At 38.6% G+C, this 17,307-nt stretch overlaps 1 long non-coding RNA gene across 1 annotated transcript; it reads right to left on the reverse strand.

Annotated features, from left to right (window-relative positions):
• Positions 1–744: 744 nt before the first annotated feature.
• LOC135311094 (uncharacterized) lies at positions 745–17,263 on the reverse strand. Its single transcript, XR_010370963.1, has 4 exons — positions 9,003–17,263; positions 7,541–7,743; positions 4,170–4,321; positions 745–1,930 (listed from the first exon to the last, which is right to left on the reverse strand). It is a non-coding gene; the product is annotated as an uncharacterized LOC135311094 (long non-coding RNA).
• Between the last annotated feature and the right edge of the window lie 44 nt (positions 17,264–17,307).

A 17,307-nucleotide genomic window follows, 5' to 3' on the forward strand; every position in this document is an offset into this window, starting at 1 on the left:
GCAGAAACACCCCTATTGTATAATTCATATTCGAAGTCACACACAATTACTGGGTTTTCTTACACATGGTAATGCTCGTGCTGACATTTTAACTAATGTAACCCTTGCTGCTCCCATACCAAATGTATTGGCGCAAGCATGACTCTCTCATGATTTTTTCCACCAACCAGCAAAGGCTTTAGTGAAACAATTCTGTATCACCATTGCTGATGCCAAGTTAACTGTGCAGACTTGCCCAGACTGTCAAGCCTGTGTGTCTACCCCTGCCTTAGCGGTGAACCCTCGAGGTTTACATTCCCTCCACCTGTGGCAAACAGATGTCACTCACATTCCTGAGTTTGGACAACTTAAATATGTTCATGTATCCGTTGATATGTTCTCTCATGCAATATGGGCAACAGCCACCACTGGCGAAACTAGCAGAAATGTACAGGCCCATTTCCAAGCCTCTTTTGCTGCACTTGGAATTCCAAGTGAAGTTAAAACCGACAATGGCCCAGCCTACAGCAGTAGCTCACTTAAAACCTTTTTTCACAAATGGGATATTCGCCATGTTACTGGCATTCCCCACTCCCCTACCGGTCAAGCTATAGTAGAACGAACACACTGCACAGTCAAACAACTGCCCCAGAAACAAAAAGGGGGAGATAGCCAAGAAACCCCACACAACCAATTAGCAAAAATATTATAAGTGATGAACCATTTGTCACTACCATTCCAAAACGATGATACCCCACCTATAGTAAAACACTATAGATCCATGAGCAAAGCCCTAACGTCTATTGAACATTCAGAACAGTCCTTAGTAATGATAAAAAATCTGAACACGGGACTGTGGGAGGCCCTCATCCACTAAGAACTTGGGGGAGAGGGTATGCTTGTGTCTCCACAGGTTGCGGTCCCTGATGGATTCCAGCAAAAGGCGTGAAACCATGGCTTGCGGCCTCATCACCTTCCTCGCCATCATCAGCCTCTGCCATTCGTGGGTCTCCGTCCAACCATGAAAAAATGTCTGGGTTACCCTTGCAAACTTAACTGGACAGGAGTCGATATGCCTGTCCTCAGCCAGCGCGGATAATCCCTTTACAACATATCTTGTGGGGACTCATGGTTGACTGGATGGGGAATCACAGGATGGTTCAAGGAAATAGTAAAAACAGCTATAGCATTTCTAATAATATTCCTAGTTTTGCTTTTAATTTTGCCATTCTTTGTCAGTGCTTGCAGCAATTAGTAGAGAGAACAGTAAAAAATGTGTGGCTAATATAAGATAAAAACGGGGGAGATGTGGGGGATGAATTTACAAGTAACTTAGCACTGTTTGACACGTCCTTGAACCGAAGCAACGCGGTAGTAAAAAACAGAGACAGGAACATGGGAAATGCCAAGAAGAATTTAAGTAAGCAAAAACAAATGAAGTAGCGCAAATAGAACAGCCTATTAGAATGTAGCATAAGGTGTGTGCTTAGAGCTAGCTGACGAAAAACAGAAATTGTTTGTGCGCGTGATCGTGTGAGGAATGTGTTGAAAGATATATAAGCAGTGAAAAGCTGACAATACAGGTCTTCTGCAGAATATCTGTCAGGAGTCCGTGACATTCATCCCTGCAGGGTCCGTCCTGGAGCCACTTGGCACTGGTTCTGTTGGACATGGGGGAAGCTTCTGGTCCCCCCCACTACCAAACCTTGCCATGCAAACCCAATGCACATGTGGATGAAAGGTAGAAAAAAGATAAAGCTGTTATGTATCCTTAAAAAAATCTTCTTGATTCAGTGAGACACTTGATGGCTTGTGGGAAGAGAGACACCAAATGAGGCAGGTTGCCTGTCCTCTGCCCGTAGCTTTCGTGTTGAGCCCAACCAGCATATCTAGATATTGAGTCCATAACGTAGAGCAAAAACTATTCAATCCACTAACATTCATGAGATTCCTGCAAGAGAACACAAAGAAAGACTTAAGAAGTATTAGCAACAAATGAGAAAGAGAAACGACAACAAAGGAAGAAAAGAGGCAGAGATCATCAAGGAGTCATTAGTACTTGCAGAAATAAAGAGATGAATGTGATTCATTGACTGTTATTCCTGGAACGGTCAATGAAAGAAGAGGATATAATACAGAAAGATACAGAATTAGTCTCTGAGCATCATTGACTGTGTTTGCCGAATCTTTTGTGCGTTAAGCAGATACCTCACGTGTAGAAATCTACTCTGTAGACATCTAAATTTAGCTCTGAATCTGGAGCTAACTCCCACTCTAAGAGTTCTGACCCACGATCAAAGGTGTCTTGTCCTGCATGTGTGTTTCATTGAACCTGTAGCTGGGTTAAAGCTAGTGCATATATTCACACCAAAGAGTCTGGAAATGCTCCTGAGCCTCTCAGCACAGAATACAATATAACTTTTCTCCCATCCAACATCTTGACTCTTTTGGCCATTGATAAAAAGTCTTGTCTCCCTTTCCCCAGAGATTTTTGGTCCTGGTGCGACCATGTCTTGTTTGGAGAACAGCAGCTGAGGTACTACAGTTGGTGGAACAAGGTTTTAAGGTGAGTAGAAAATTATTTGGGGTTACCTTAATATACTTGGCTGCAAACTATAGAAATTCAGCGGCTGCTACATGACCAGCTGAACCATCTCTGCAGTGAGGGTGGAAAACTGCATATTATGGGATGGAAGGGACAGCTGTGAGCAGAAAGTGTCACAACCATCACTAGGCGAGCATCACCACTTGTGAGTCAGTGCCCTCACTGCTCTGACTCTTGACATACTGCTCTTATAAATATGTAGTTCTGAGCAATAGGGCTTCCCATATACATTTCCTGCAGTAGGTCATCTCTATAATAGTAACTGTAAAGTCTAGGTAACACTGTAACACATATATTGTGCAAGGATGACATCAGTATTGCAAGAAAAACATAAAACATCATACAAACTCTTGACAGTTATGGGTTCTTTCCTGTAATGTAAGACACAGGGGAAAACAGTTCCTCTCAGTTAAACTGCCTGGCAGTAAAACCATGGAAATCCTGAATAAAACTGAGCTAACACTTCTAGGAAATAACTGTGTCCCAAATCTAGACTGCTGAAGTTGAATAATGGAACTTATTATGCAAGACCTGCCCTGGCAGAGCTCTTTAGCATTTGGCCAGAATGGTCCAGATAGGTGGTTAGAGGTGAGAAACAGAAAGTCAGGCTCAAACAGTCATTAAGATTTTCCTTTCTGATTCTCATTCCAGGAGGCATCCCACTAATTTGAGACTCTAGCACTGTGGCCATTCCCAAACTGTCTGCTAGCTACATCTCCGTTCAGAAGCTCTGCTCCTGAATTCACTACAGGCCTGATTCCTGATTATCCTTACAATTCCCCAGTGAATTTCTGAATTCATATTGCAGTTTAGTTAAGCTTTTTCCCAAAACTGAAAAGTTGAAATATACTCTCTTTTTATTCCAACCTCTATACATTTTGGAAAGCATGCATATTCCCAGATAAGGTTCCAAATACACACGGTACGTGGATGACTTTAACTTCTGACATCATACACCTCAACACACGTAGTCTAGAATCCTTAAAAACATCAACAGGGGCATGCACTGTTGTATTAATTTTTTTAAAGGCATTTCCAGTAAAAACCGAAGGTTGAACTGACCCTGACAACAAACTGTAAAGATTCCAGTCTTCGGTCAAGGCTGAGCCAGACTGCCAGGGCAGTGATTCTTAACACTGTATTCTTGTTGCTGTCTTTGCCCTTTCTGTAGTTATACAACGGATGAACTTGATTCCTCAGTCTAGTGCCATCAAAAACTATACACTAGTTCTACAAACTGATCAGGTGGAGCACAACATCTAACCTTGGATGTTTTTAAACCCAAATAGGTGCCTTGGCTCCTGTATAGTGCAGCTTGGAGTGTAAGGGGATCCCAAGTCAGAGTGGGCAGTTTTAAGTAGCAGATTTCCTCCTTGGCCTCCCTCAAGAGTGGGTATGGATCCACTTGATCCATGGTAGCGGCAGCTGGACAAGAGCAAACTGGATGTAGGGCAGAAGAGCGCCACAGTGTAAATCTTTTCAGATGAGAATTCAAAACAGCGAGTATGCTGAATTTGGACTGCCTGAACTAGCCAGTAGTGATGTTGGGGGAAAGAGCATCGCATACATCTTACACCGTACGTACCTCCAAAATTGATGGGCCTTAACCTGAGCTCCAGCGAGGTGAGTGGTAGTAATTAGTTACCTACATCATTCCCTTCAAAAGGCAGCAGAGATACTTCTAGAAGAGGCGAAAATGTAACAGCGCTGCTTTTTCCTTTAGAGCCCACCTATCATCTGGTGATAGAACAGGAATCCACACATAAAGGTCACAAATATTAAAAAAAAAAATTAGAAATACAATTTTTAAAAGCAAAAAATATTCCTGCTTGATTCTGACATACAGATGAACATGTAATTATTTAGGCTATGATTTATGAAACTTATGAACACACATCATAAATTGCATTAAATGAAGAAAATATGTTAATAAAAGTTACCTCATATTACCAAAATTTCACGTTATACTTGTGGAAAGCAAAGAACTGTTGTTTTATATAACTAACTGTATGTATCACAACTGCCCAGAATTCTTTCAATACCAGTTTGCTCATAGCACCAAATTTTGGGGTTATTTGAGCCAAATGGCTCTTATCCACACACAAGGCTTTATTTTCCTAGCATTTCACTGAGAAAAAACCAAAGCATTTCCCAAACATACAACAGACTTATACTTTTGTTTGTTCTTCTTTTGCAGTGGTAAAATGCCTTATGATATGAATATATTAGAACTTTAGTATCAAAGATTTTTCATGCTTCAGGTATTAGAGAAACTTGTAAGCTTTTGTTTATGTATTTCTATGCCCCCAGCTTTTGTAGTAGCTGAGAATTTCACATAAATTATACTTAGCCTCACAAACCTTGGGGAATGATGGAGTCCCAGCAGTTCTCCCAGACTTTATTCTCCCAGTGAATATGGACCTAGGCCACAGACCCACAGAAGTTTTTAAGCAAGTAACTGCTATTTGAAGTGGGTTTCAGTTGCTATCAATAGGAGCAAGAAGCCTTTGTGGATATGGACCAGTACGCCTTACCCACGATAACATAAGAAATCTGTAACAGCGAATGAACCAAACCCGTTCTACAATAATGCAGGCTGGTACTGTAACTACTTGGATATTCCTCAGCTTCTCAAATGCTTGAAAGTCAAGGCTGATTTGCAAGTTTGGTCATCTATTTCATTGCTGTGATAAGCAGACAATTATTCTCCATGCAGGGAAAAAGTTATGTGTGTTTCAAACAAGATAACACATTTCAGACACAGTACTATCCATCATTTTAAAACCTGGCATGGCTAAAGATTTCAGCATTAACTTTCACGCCAACATGTGATAACAGACAGTCTCTCATGCCCTGTCTGATTGCTTAAAATAACACACTGCCATTCCTTTGGGGTTACACAATTACTTTATGTTGATATAAATAATGGCTGAGGTTTAAGCTTCCTTGTAAGATGCTCCATAAAGCTCTCTAGGCCTAATTTCACAAACTTCTTCAGAATGGCAGCACCAAAACTAAATAAAACACATCTTCTTTTCTCACTAAAATGCTTGCGTATTTGTCAGAGAAAGACTGGTCAATAAAAAGAATATCTGCATGTTTGGATACCAGATTTTGATACAAGAATGTCACTACTACAGCTGGAGTGAGAGCATCTGCTAGAATAAAAACTACTACATGGAGTTGCTTCCATGTTAACATGCTGGTTTGCACGGCCTAAAGCTTTTGCTTCCAGGCCAGCATTTACTCTTGCTACTTTCCACTCTGTGTTATTTCAGAAAGTATTCTTATATGCCAAGCAGACAGAGGAAAATGTACTGAAGTTGCATGTAAGGCAAGGTCTTCACAGTAACAGACTACATAGCTGAATTCTGTCCATAACCATTTCTTCAGTCCAGCCAACTAGTTATCACTGGCACAGATCTTTCTAGTAAAATTACCAATCTAATTAACAAAGTTAGTATTCTAGTTTAAAGCTGTTCTGCTATTTTGGTGACGTCAGTGAAAATTGACCTCATTCCAATTAGATCAGAACCTGGACTTAATTATTGCAGAAGAGATGGCACTGGTGAAGGACAGGCTGGTGTCTGCAAGAACCGAGGGTGTTCAATAGGATTTTAGCACTGTTTAGTTGGTTCACATGATGTCTAGCATCTACTGGACATGGTAAAAAAATATGCCATGCTTCTCAAGATTAAATAAAAAGTCTTATAAAAAAAAAAAAAGGGCAAATATTCACTTGTTATAATATAATACCAAAGTAAATGACAAAAAGAGACAACACTCATCTGGAGGTGAATTCACAACTTCCACCAGACTCTTGCACTGTATATTCAGTACCGTGCATACGATCTCTGAAAGCTTTTCAGGGTACAAATAGAACTCATATTCCTGCATAGATGTATGAAAAGTCTCTCTGCACAAAAAAGATTTTACTTTTAGCAAATCACTAGTTTACTATTGAAGCAAAAGGTTTCAGTCAAGTAAATTAGACATTCTTTCAATATACCAAAGTGGAAAAAGGAGGAGGGAGACAAATAGTTTCTTGTTTGGATGAATTTCCAGGTGATGGCATTATAATATTCTCTTCCAGATTCTGCCATTTAACTATTTCACAGTACAGTTTAAAAATGCTTTCTTTCCTGTTTTAAATAAAGCAATTTCTGACTACAAACTCAGTGTAATGCTATTAAAGTAACAAAAAAATCTCCAGAAATCACAAAAGTACCTTTAAGGCTGATCTGCTATAAGCTTCCATAAACAGTGGATGGCAGTGATTTATACCTAGGGAAAACCTTACCCTACTTCATGTTTATTAATATGGAAGTGCTGACCTAGGTAAAAAAAAATGTATCTATGACTACAAATTCACCTAGCAACAAGAAATTTCTGGAAGTTGAATACAGGTAATTCTAATAAACTCAGTTCAGTTCTCTTAAGTGAGGATACACTGACACTTTTCAACAGTTTTCATAGAGTTTAAGATCTTAAAGGGAATGTAATACTTTAAAAATCTACTCTTTTCCACGCGGTCCATTCTCACATTTGATCCTCTTTTAACTTCATTACATTCCACATTTCTTATAATGCATATTTATTCTCCTCAGAATTACTACAGTTGCCAAAATTCTTGACTTTCACACTTTTTAACAGCAAAAAATTGCACAATTACATCAGTCTGGGATCTATGACTGATTTCAGTTTCACCAAAGTAAAGCCATGCTTTTGCGGAAACGTATAAAAAACAAGCTTTTGCTTCACGTCTCTCTCAAATATGTAGCAACAGAGGTCAGGCTGTGGTAGTCTTCAGAGGTACACAGAGGCTCAAGCTTTTAAAGGAGACTTTTTGCCTCCTAACAGGTAGGAAAATGAGGCAGGTTAACTACGCAACCACTATTATTTTAATTGTTATATTTAATCCATTACATTTCAGAATCCTGTACATTTAAAGCTTACTTTCCTATAGAGCAGCAGATTATCTGTGTCAAAAATAATCCCGTATATATTTTGTCTCTCTTATTCCAGTGCTCAGGATAATCATCACTGTCGTACCAGCATTACTTTTGGAGGGAAGATATTTTCATTCACTTGCTGTTAACTGATTTTGTAAGCCGGAATCCTCTCCTGTTTCTTTCATTACAGAGATTGTGCCTCCTTCACTAGAAGCAAGATAGAGAACAGTAATTAAAATAGACAGTGAAGATCTATGATTATGCCTGAGAATTATTGTTGCTTACATCAGGTTAAACATAATCTTTTGGAAAGATTATGTCAAAACCTTATGTGGTATGATACCTTTGATTTCCCTATTTATGTTCTCTACAGCCATGGTGTTTTCTTCAACAAAGTAATTTTCTCAAATAGTGAGATGCCATCTGACTTTTTGATCTTATTTAGAGAGACACTGGAAATAATTTTTCTATCTCAAGAAAAATGCCATTTTTTGAAGTCTTCTCTTTAATTTCGGAGAAAAAATAAAAGCACAAGTAAAGGCTTAAAAAATGAAAAGCAACTTCAGCATCTTATTTAACAACTTAAAAACATTTCATTTTGAATTTGATGTTTTGTACTATTTTAATAATTTTAAAGAAATCAGATTTTCATCTAAAAATGTTATACTTCCAGTTTTAAAGCAAAGAAAGCATATTCTGAATGAACCCACACATATATTTTCAGTCAAAAAGTTGGCTTTTTCCCCAGTTAATTGGTATTGTCTGATTGAAAATGCTATCAGGTCTAATTTTAATCTGATGGCTCAAATACTTTCCCAAAATAAATTTCTACATTGCCTTCACAAGCCAGCTGTAGTAAAAACTGTTACTAATCCTGTCTCTCCTTTTCTCAGAGCCTGCCTCCCATTCCAGCAGAAGTAAGTATTAGTCTCACTTCAAACCCCGATTCCAGATCTGCGTTTCCGTAGAACAGTCTATTCTTCAACTCCAAGGAACAAAAAACCCCTCAAATGGCACATTTTAAAGTAAGGCTTCACTTATCTCTTAGTTGTAATATGTGAACCTATTTACCAGAAACTATAGATTTCATACATTTTTGTCTTCAGTCAATACTCTAGACAAAGAGCAATCAAATCAAATTTGTGACATTTTTCTATACTTTCAGCAAATGATGGCGATCCTTGGCCTTGATGTTCCAATTAGTTATTAACAACTGCAGTAGATAGATGGCTATCCAAGTTGAATCATACATAACCTTATTCAGCACTATTAAGGAAATAGAACTTTACAAATTATGACTGAGGCTCGTGTTTATACACAACTTTCAATTTAACTAAGGGTTATTTAAAAAAAAATATACTTAATTAAATTGATACAAGCATCAGTGAGCTAATCTATATAAAATAAATTTGCTGACATCTACTCAGGACTGTGTGGATTAATCAAACTCTAAAACTGGTAAGTACCATTGTTTATCAGCAAAGAGGTGAAGAAATCAGACTGATGTATCATCTAGACGTTGTCTTTCCAAGCCAAGCTTGAAGTCCAGGAGCAAAGGATGGGAATGCTTCTGTTTTGTGCCTGGAATGCACAGAGTTCCCGGGGATCCCATTTTAAATAAGACCACTCAGCATTCATTTAGAAAGCAGTTCTTCTAAGAGTCACATTTCAGAGGATATGCTGTTGATTGCAGTTTAAAGCAAAATTCAGAGTGCGGATTAGAGCTCTGAGCAAGACCTCAGAGGACTAGCAAGTATTAGGGTGGATTGACTAGTAGGGGACACAGACTGAGCATATCAAGTTTAATCCTGGATGAATAGATAAGATATGGTATTTTAATTGTGAAGATTTGGTATAATCAGAAATCTGATAGAATGAAAGAATTCCTCTGAGTGAAAACATGTACAAGGTCAAGTTTTACTCAAAAGGTAACATTTCCGAACAAGTAGAAGAAAAATTATCACAGAAGTGTAGACACTTCTTTAACTTCAGCTTTTCAAGGCAATATTACAGCAACATTTTATTTGCAAAAGAGACAACCACAAGATGGCTCCTTTCATATGATGCTAGCTAAAATAGAAACCTATTCTGGTAACGTAGGCTGCTTAGTCTTTCACTCCCTTTCATGAAGAACTGAAACACCAGACACCATCCGCTTTGACAAAAAGTCAGTGCTACAGTTGCTTTATTAAATCCCAGTCTGGGGAGGAGCATGCTCTTTCTTCAATGCGTAAGGACTAAACCCCTCAAATACAAGCATCTAATCTCACTGAACAGGGTGCAGGTTTCAAGAACACCTGCCAGGCTCAGACACAGGTATTTCACACTCTTCACCTTTCTCAAGATTTTTGTTTGTTCTCTTTGTAAGAGGATATGGTGTCTTCCCCTTTATTGAATGTTTTTCCATTGAAAGATCTCCAGATTATCAAACTGCAAAGTTATTACATGATTCATTAACTCCACATCCATGTAGATGCAATCAAGCTACGGATTTAGTTGTTGTTTCATTTAATGTTTGAATAAATATTACATAAACGTACTGCTTCAAGCTTCCATCCAAGTGCAAAACAAAACAGTACACAGGGTAGTTATGGGTAATGTGGTTCTTAACATAAGAAACTGGTTTGGTGTGGAAGGTTTGTTACGCTCAGTTACACAGGTTCCATACCAGCAGCCATGAATTCCCTGAGTCGCAATGTGCAGTGCCCTGTGGCAGCCTTCCTACAGGTGCAAGAGTGCTGATGTTTTCCTGGTATCCTTTGCATTCCTTAAGTCTCAAAATACCTCAGACCACCACACAAATGACCTGAACATGTCGCTTCCCCCATCACTGAACAGCGGGCTACAACATGGCAGCCACTTACCACCACATGACAGCGGAGGAAGACAGCACTTCTAATGAAATTTCAGGAGGAATTCAGGGAGTTACTGTGTCAATTGTTTAAACAGGAGCTTGAGCACGACTCCTCCACACATTCATGTGCTTTTGCAGATAAAGGTTATTTACTGAATGCAAGTCATCAGGAATTCAGGTTTACATTAATCTTAAATGTAAAGATAAGAGGAGCTATCATGAACTTCTGGCAGTCCTATAACTCTGCCGAGAACTCCTACTTTTGAAGATGAGGACATTGAAGGACCTTTTTATTGCTGTGGTTCAGGCTCCATATAAATGGAAAATGCAAATGGTTTGGTATTGATTTTTTACAGAACTATGTTTTTTTTTACCACAATGCTGGTATTTTGTCTCTCAATAAATGTTTTTTTTTTTTTTAACTGAGTTAAAACTGGTAAGGAATGTGGGAAAATGAAGGGTAGTTTGTCAAAAAGCCAACAACTATAATTAACTCCCTTACTTTTTAGGCACTAGACCTCTCGGTTAAGCATGGCCCAGATGACTCACATGTATCAAGAAGAGAATAGTTGCATGGAGGCAGAATTGACAAAGCCTTATGATGAATAAGGTCACTCTTCCCAGGCTCATAAAAGAGCTTTACAACTGTAGTGTAACAAATCTGTTGTTATTTATTACCCACAAAGTCGCATCGTTTCCTAAGTAGTGATGTTTTTTTAAAAAGTCTTCTTTATGCGTGAGTAAATATTTTTCTAATGAAATCTTGGTTTGTCTTGCAACCCAACCCTAGTTTATTTAATAGTGAGATAGCTTTCTCCAGGGAAGGCAGGCAGAAATGGGGGATGGGAAAGGAAGAAGTTGGCTCTGGCTACAGGGCACAGCTGCTCTTTGCTACTAGCCTGCAATGGAGTAATACATCAGTAATTATTTGAAAGTCAGACAGATTCCCTGCTTTCCTTGCCAGACAAAACTCTGAGAACTGAGGACTGGAAAGGAGGATAAAGGACTTTCAGTTTACTGTTTTTCCACTCACGGCTTTTTTTTCCATGTTAGCAGCTACTGCTGCTATTAATTTTCTGATCCTTGTGCCTTCAGAGGCCTCTCATACTACGCGAACTTAGTTTTAGCACCTAAATGCTAATGCTTTTAAGTTTATTACATGAATTTTTACAAAATGTTTCAGCTGCTTCTGCCAATAATTTCCATCTGAAAGAATAACGTTTATTTCCTATTCTGTTTCAGGAGAGCTCGCAACAGAACACTTGGTCTTCACTGAAGAAAGGTGAAGGCAGCAAAAAATCCAGTTTAACAACATACTTCAAGTGGTACACCACTCACTTGTGCTTTAATTTAACCAAAAATAGGAAGTAAGCCTAATCTTGTTGAGTCAGAGCCTATTTACAGTAGGAAAATGGTGGAAAGTTCCCACCATTGCTAAAATAAATTCATGGCATCTACAGGCATGTTTTATTTTCATCACAGTTCACTGAGAGTTTCAGGAAAAAAAAAAAAGATGATGAATAATGTTTGAATAAGTTTGTCCTTTTGCAAAATCCCCCTCAAAGATTCTAGACAGGAAAACAAAATGAAACACACGTAGCTTGTATAATGTCCCACGGACCTAGAGCTGGATTCAGGCATGATACAGAAGGCACTCAGCAATTCTGTGACAACCTCCTCCAAAGACAGGAGATTTTATGGGATTCAGGACCAGACACAATGTGAGGAACTCCTTAAGTGACTGGGCACATCCATGCAAATGGCATTTTGGAGGATTCATGTGTCAGAGCGTAGATGCCCAATGCAGCCTAAGAATCCTTCAGACTCCTGAGATACGCGTCAGCTCTGTGCGGGCATGGCACCCGACCTGAGTAAACTGATACCTTTCTGCAGCAGCAGCTGGCAACAGGGAAGAAGAATACTCTTGGGCATCTCAAATGGCACTGGACACGTATGTATGGGCAACTAAATAAAGCCCTAAGTCTTAACCAGTACAAGCTTGCTACAGCAAGAATGGAAGGATTTGAATGAATTATGTATTCAATGAAATTCTACAGTATTTTTTTTAACAAAAAAACCCCTGACTTTGTTCTGCACAAGTTATGAAATGCTCCATATTCAACATGTCTGAAAAGAAAAATGGGCAAATATAATTTATTTGTATCAGAATGGCACAGAGAAGCTGAGTACAGTGCAGTTATGTAAGCCAGCAAATTCTTTTTCACAACGCGGTTTTAAAATAATGTTTTTACTTTCTAAATTTATACTTGTTAGACTCTATTGAATATTCAAGAAGTCTTCATTTACAGACCATTTTCTTTCTCAGCCTTTAGCCAAAAGAGAACATAAAAGCAAACTTAGCTAAAATAAAATCATTCTCTTCTTCCACCCCAATTTGTCTATAAAATCTTCTATGTCTTTTTCTGTTTCTTTCTTAGGGGAAATTTAGTTCTGTTAAATGCCCCAACAAAACATGAAGTCTACTTCCTTGATCTGACAGAAAAGGCAACAAAGCCTCTTACTTCTCTCAGAAGACCAGGAATAGAACTGAGGATGAAATTAATGCAAATAGGCCTGTAAATAACTTTTTTTTTTCTCAAATATACAAAAATGTGGGCTACTAAACTTAGTAGGTAGACTCTTCTGAGTCATAAAATATCAGGAATATATTTTTTTGTAATCAATAGTGTAAGCATACTATTTTTTGCATTCCACTAAAGAATGTCAGTTTAGAAAACATATTAAATGCTAAAATCTGTCTTTATACAAACCAGAAAATGCAAAGAACCCCAGATGTTATGTATTACTGCTTCCCTTTTTTCATAAAAGGTTGTAAATTACAGTTTAACCCATGACTGTCAATTTCCTGACTTAACGCTGTGTGCAAACAGACGATAATAGCAGCTATGTTTGCCAGGAAAACCAAGTCTATAATCTAGAAAGACATTAGAACCACATAACAGATCTATATTATATGCATCTGATCTTCTGGACAGAAAGATTGTTGAAAATATCTTTTAAGAATTGTATTGTTCTGTATAGAAGCTAACCATGATAGCAATATAGAAGTACAAAAGAATGAATTATAATGCAATAAAATGTTTAAAAAGTTAAAACCAGGATTCCCATGTTCCCAGTTTCACAATGTATGACAGCAGCTAAAGAAAACATTAAAATTTAGTTTCTATTAAAATTAATTAACTTATAAAGCCCATTACTAAAATATATTAAGGAAGTCAATGGAAAAGCAGAATATTAAAAAATACATATTTTTATATTTATCTGGGTAATGATTCACAATTTAAAAAATAGAGAGAGGCAGATGTGCCTCCCCTAGTCATATGCCTACTACAGACTGATTAAGGAATCAGTCTCATATGGAGAGCACTGTGCTTGTCTATTTTGGAACTTTTGGTGTACATCACTAGCAAGGAAATTTAAAAAGTCGACCTCATACGGAGGAATCTAGTCAAGCAACTCAAGATACCAGGGTTCAGCTCCACCTGCAGAATTCCTGCACGCCATTGTTAAAGCCTCCTCCCTTCTCCCCATTCTGCTTCCCTCTTTCTAAAAGGAATAACAGCACTTGCCAATCTTGCAGGGAGTGCTAGAAGGTAAATAAAGGCAGTGTCTATAAGGGAATGAGATAAACCACTGCCTTTAGTTGGTATGGCAGTTTCTATATCCCAGTAAGAAATAAAAACCACATGCAAATCTTGAATATTAATCCTCTCAAGCTCAGGAATATTTAATGCTTGCTCATCTTGGCAGTGCTAGGCTAATGGTTAGACTTGATGATCTTAAAGGTCTTTTCCAAGCTAAATTATTTTATCTTCACTATAACCCACATGATTTTAGTATTTATTGCTTTTTATCATAGTTATAAACAATATGGGAGCGACTATGTCAATGCTTATATACAACACTGTAAGAAACAGGTTGCCTGTTTTCAACCTAAGAAGTTGTATTATTTAATACCAGGAATTCTGGTAATGACCATTCTTATAACATAAGTTGGGGTTTGGGGGGTTTTTGGTTGCTTTTTTCCTTTTTTTCCTTTCAGCTTTTATCATGTGGGACCGTCATTATTTAATCACAAAACAAGGCATACTGATGTATAGCGTTAGCATCTGCCTAGCTATATACATGGAAAAAAAATCCATATAACCCAGAAAGAGAAGTGCATATAGGACGATAAACACTTAGCGTTTGTGGAAACAAAGGCCAGATCCAACCTAAGATGAACGTTTTTATAAGGCAAAGGATAAGGGACTGAACTGAAAGTTGCTTTAGCTGCAAGTACTCCCTCCCCTGGCCGAAGCATTTAGCTTTCCTATGCTTTAGTGTCACCATCTGTAGAAGGGCTTATTTGTAATTCATCCGCCTTTACACATTATTCTGAGACCTATAACTTGTCAGCCTTGTAGAAAACAAGTACTATTTTATTTTGGTGAAGATAAATAACAGCTAGAGGATACAAATATTAGCTGCAATAATTCCTAGTGTTAAAATTCCTCATCTGTATATTCATATCATAGTGTTATATTTTTACCTCAAAGCACTTTGATTGATTGACCTTCCTACCACTACTCAGGACATTATTTTATTATTCCCATTTTGCAGATTAAAAAACCTAATGAAATAAGTCTCTATAGTTTATATACAATCACAATGAAGGAGACAGCTAAGGTCAAAACAAAAGTTTATGAAAACAAGCTTCTATCTTTATATTCTCTGTCTCAATACTCCTAAAAAAATAAAACCACATCTAAAGGTAATGATTTTTAGGAAGACATAGTTAAATGCAATAATTGGTTGTTACCAGATTCGTGCTGCTTGTCCTAAGCACAGGAAGCCGTACGCTACTACTTGGCTGTCCAGATCAAAAAAACCTGAGAGAACACAAGAAAGGTATTTTGTTTTGCTATAATTTTTACAGTCTAAATCCACTGTTTCTAGCTCAGGTCATCACTGTGATATTTTAAGCCAAATCTTCTGTTTGCTGTTGCAAAGGCATTCTGGAAAGCACCTTCTCTACACGAGAGCAGTACAAGCCAACCAAGCACCCACTCAGTATCAGCACCTCTCCACAGTGAATTAATTCCCTAGTCACCTAACTGAAGACTGAAAAACTACCCTATATGCTATATTTCTAATTCCTTTTCCAGGATTTTACATGTGCACAAAAAGACTATTTGCTGTGGGAAGCATATGCCAAGAGAGCGTTTTATGATGGGCTGGATTCCAGGGTGCAGCTCTTTCTGCTTGCAGGTAGATGTTTGTCTTTGTGTCAGAATCTTATCTGAGGATTGCATACTGTACGTCCATAGTTTGAGCTGTGCCAAAATCCGAAGAAGCCAAACAAATGCGAGGAATGCCTATGGAACTACAATACATACTTGCTGTGAGTAGTATATAAAACCATGATCAGGGACAGTTTCAGCAAAACCTGTAAACTAACATTGATTTGTTAGCCCAACAGTCCAGAGTTCTCCCTCAAAGAGTGTATGGAATAAAAAAAGGCTATTTAAAAACCCCCAAACCAAATAACTACCATCTTTACACATTTAACTACTAGCTCAATCAGAAAAGTAATTTAAAAAATCAGTTTAAACCAAACAATTTGAGATACTAGTTTCTACCCACCACTATAAAAAACACACATTTCTCATAAACAAAATCTAATCCAAAACCAGTTATGAATGTTTCAATTCTTTTTCCTAACTACTGTTTTTTCTTCCATAAGAGAGAAAAACAACACACTTTCTGAGAAATTGGACTCCTACATTAAGTAAAAGATGTTTCACAATACCTTAATGCTCAATTTAACCTGATGTTAAAGAAAAGCTTTTAAATTTCCTGCATCTCTTGTTACTTTTAACTGAAATTACTTTGTATCTTTTTTGCCCCAGAACTTAATTGCTGGCTTGTATCCCTTAATAGTACATACTGAAAAAAGAATATCCTTCAATTTTCAGGGGCAGGTGAACGTACTTGGATTCTACAAACACATTACCATCAATTAATTTTACTACTGTCAGAAAAGTAGCTCACAAATACTTTGGACAGAAAACAGTTAGAGGCAACCAACAAAAGTTTCCTAAAGCTTCTGTGGAGCCATTAGTCAAGGGCTAGTTTCTAGGTACGTTTAAAAATTTGGCACAGTCATTTTAATCAGACACTAGCAAGGTTATCCTTTGGTTTGCAATCCATTATGCAGCACAAAGCATGATCTCCAGGTTCTGAGGGGTACTAAAGGTAAGCTTGAAAACACTTATAGGGAGCATGGAAACAATACAACTGGATGTTCAAATACGAGGTCAGGGTCCCAAGCAAGGAAATCTACTACACACGTGAACAGTCCCTTTGAGTTGAGGGGGGGTGGTTCTGCTCAGGGGAACAAGATTACTTGAGGTCTAGAAGAGGGGTTGATGGGATATGGTTTGTTTTCATCAAATCTGCTTCCGTGTGCTTTTACAAAGGCAAACATCCGCCTCCTTATATACTGCTGCTAAACGCACAGGCGCTCTGGGGACACAATAACCCCGTTGGACAGCGTTCTGATAAACTCACTGTGCTAAAGCCAGCAGCGCATCCTGGAAAGAGGCCGGCTCCGCTACCCCTAGCAGAGGTGGTTAGGGAGCGCCCCGCCGCAGAGCCCTGTCCCCCGACAGATGCCACCTGCCTGGGGAGAGGAGCGGCAACACGCACCGCTCCTCTCGCCCCGCGGGGAGAGCAAGAAACACCGCTAGGGAGCCCAGAGACGCCATCCCACTCCGCAGAGGCCGCTCCCGCCCTGCCCCGGCGGCCTCCACCGAACCGCTTTCCTCAGGCGGCGACGGCAGCAGCGGTGGTAACAGCAACAGCTGCCCCGCCTCGGGCAACGTTAAAAACGGCCCAGCCGCGCCGCGCCCCGC

Source organism: Phalacrocorax carbo, chromosome 1 (genome assembly GCF_963921805.1).
Source record: "Phalacrocorax carbo chromosome 1, bPhaCar2.1, whole genome shotgun sequence".
Classification (NCBI taxonomy): Eukaryota; Metazoa; Chordata; class Aves; order Suliformes; family Phalacrocoracidae; genus Phalacrocorax; species Phalacrocorax carbo.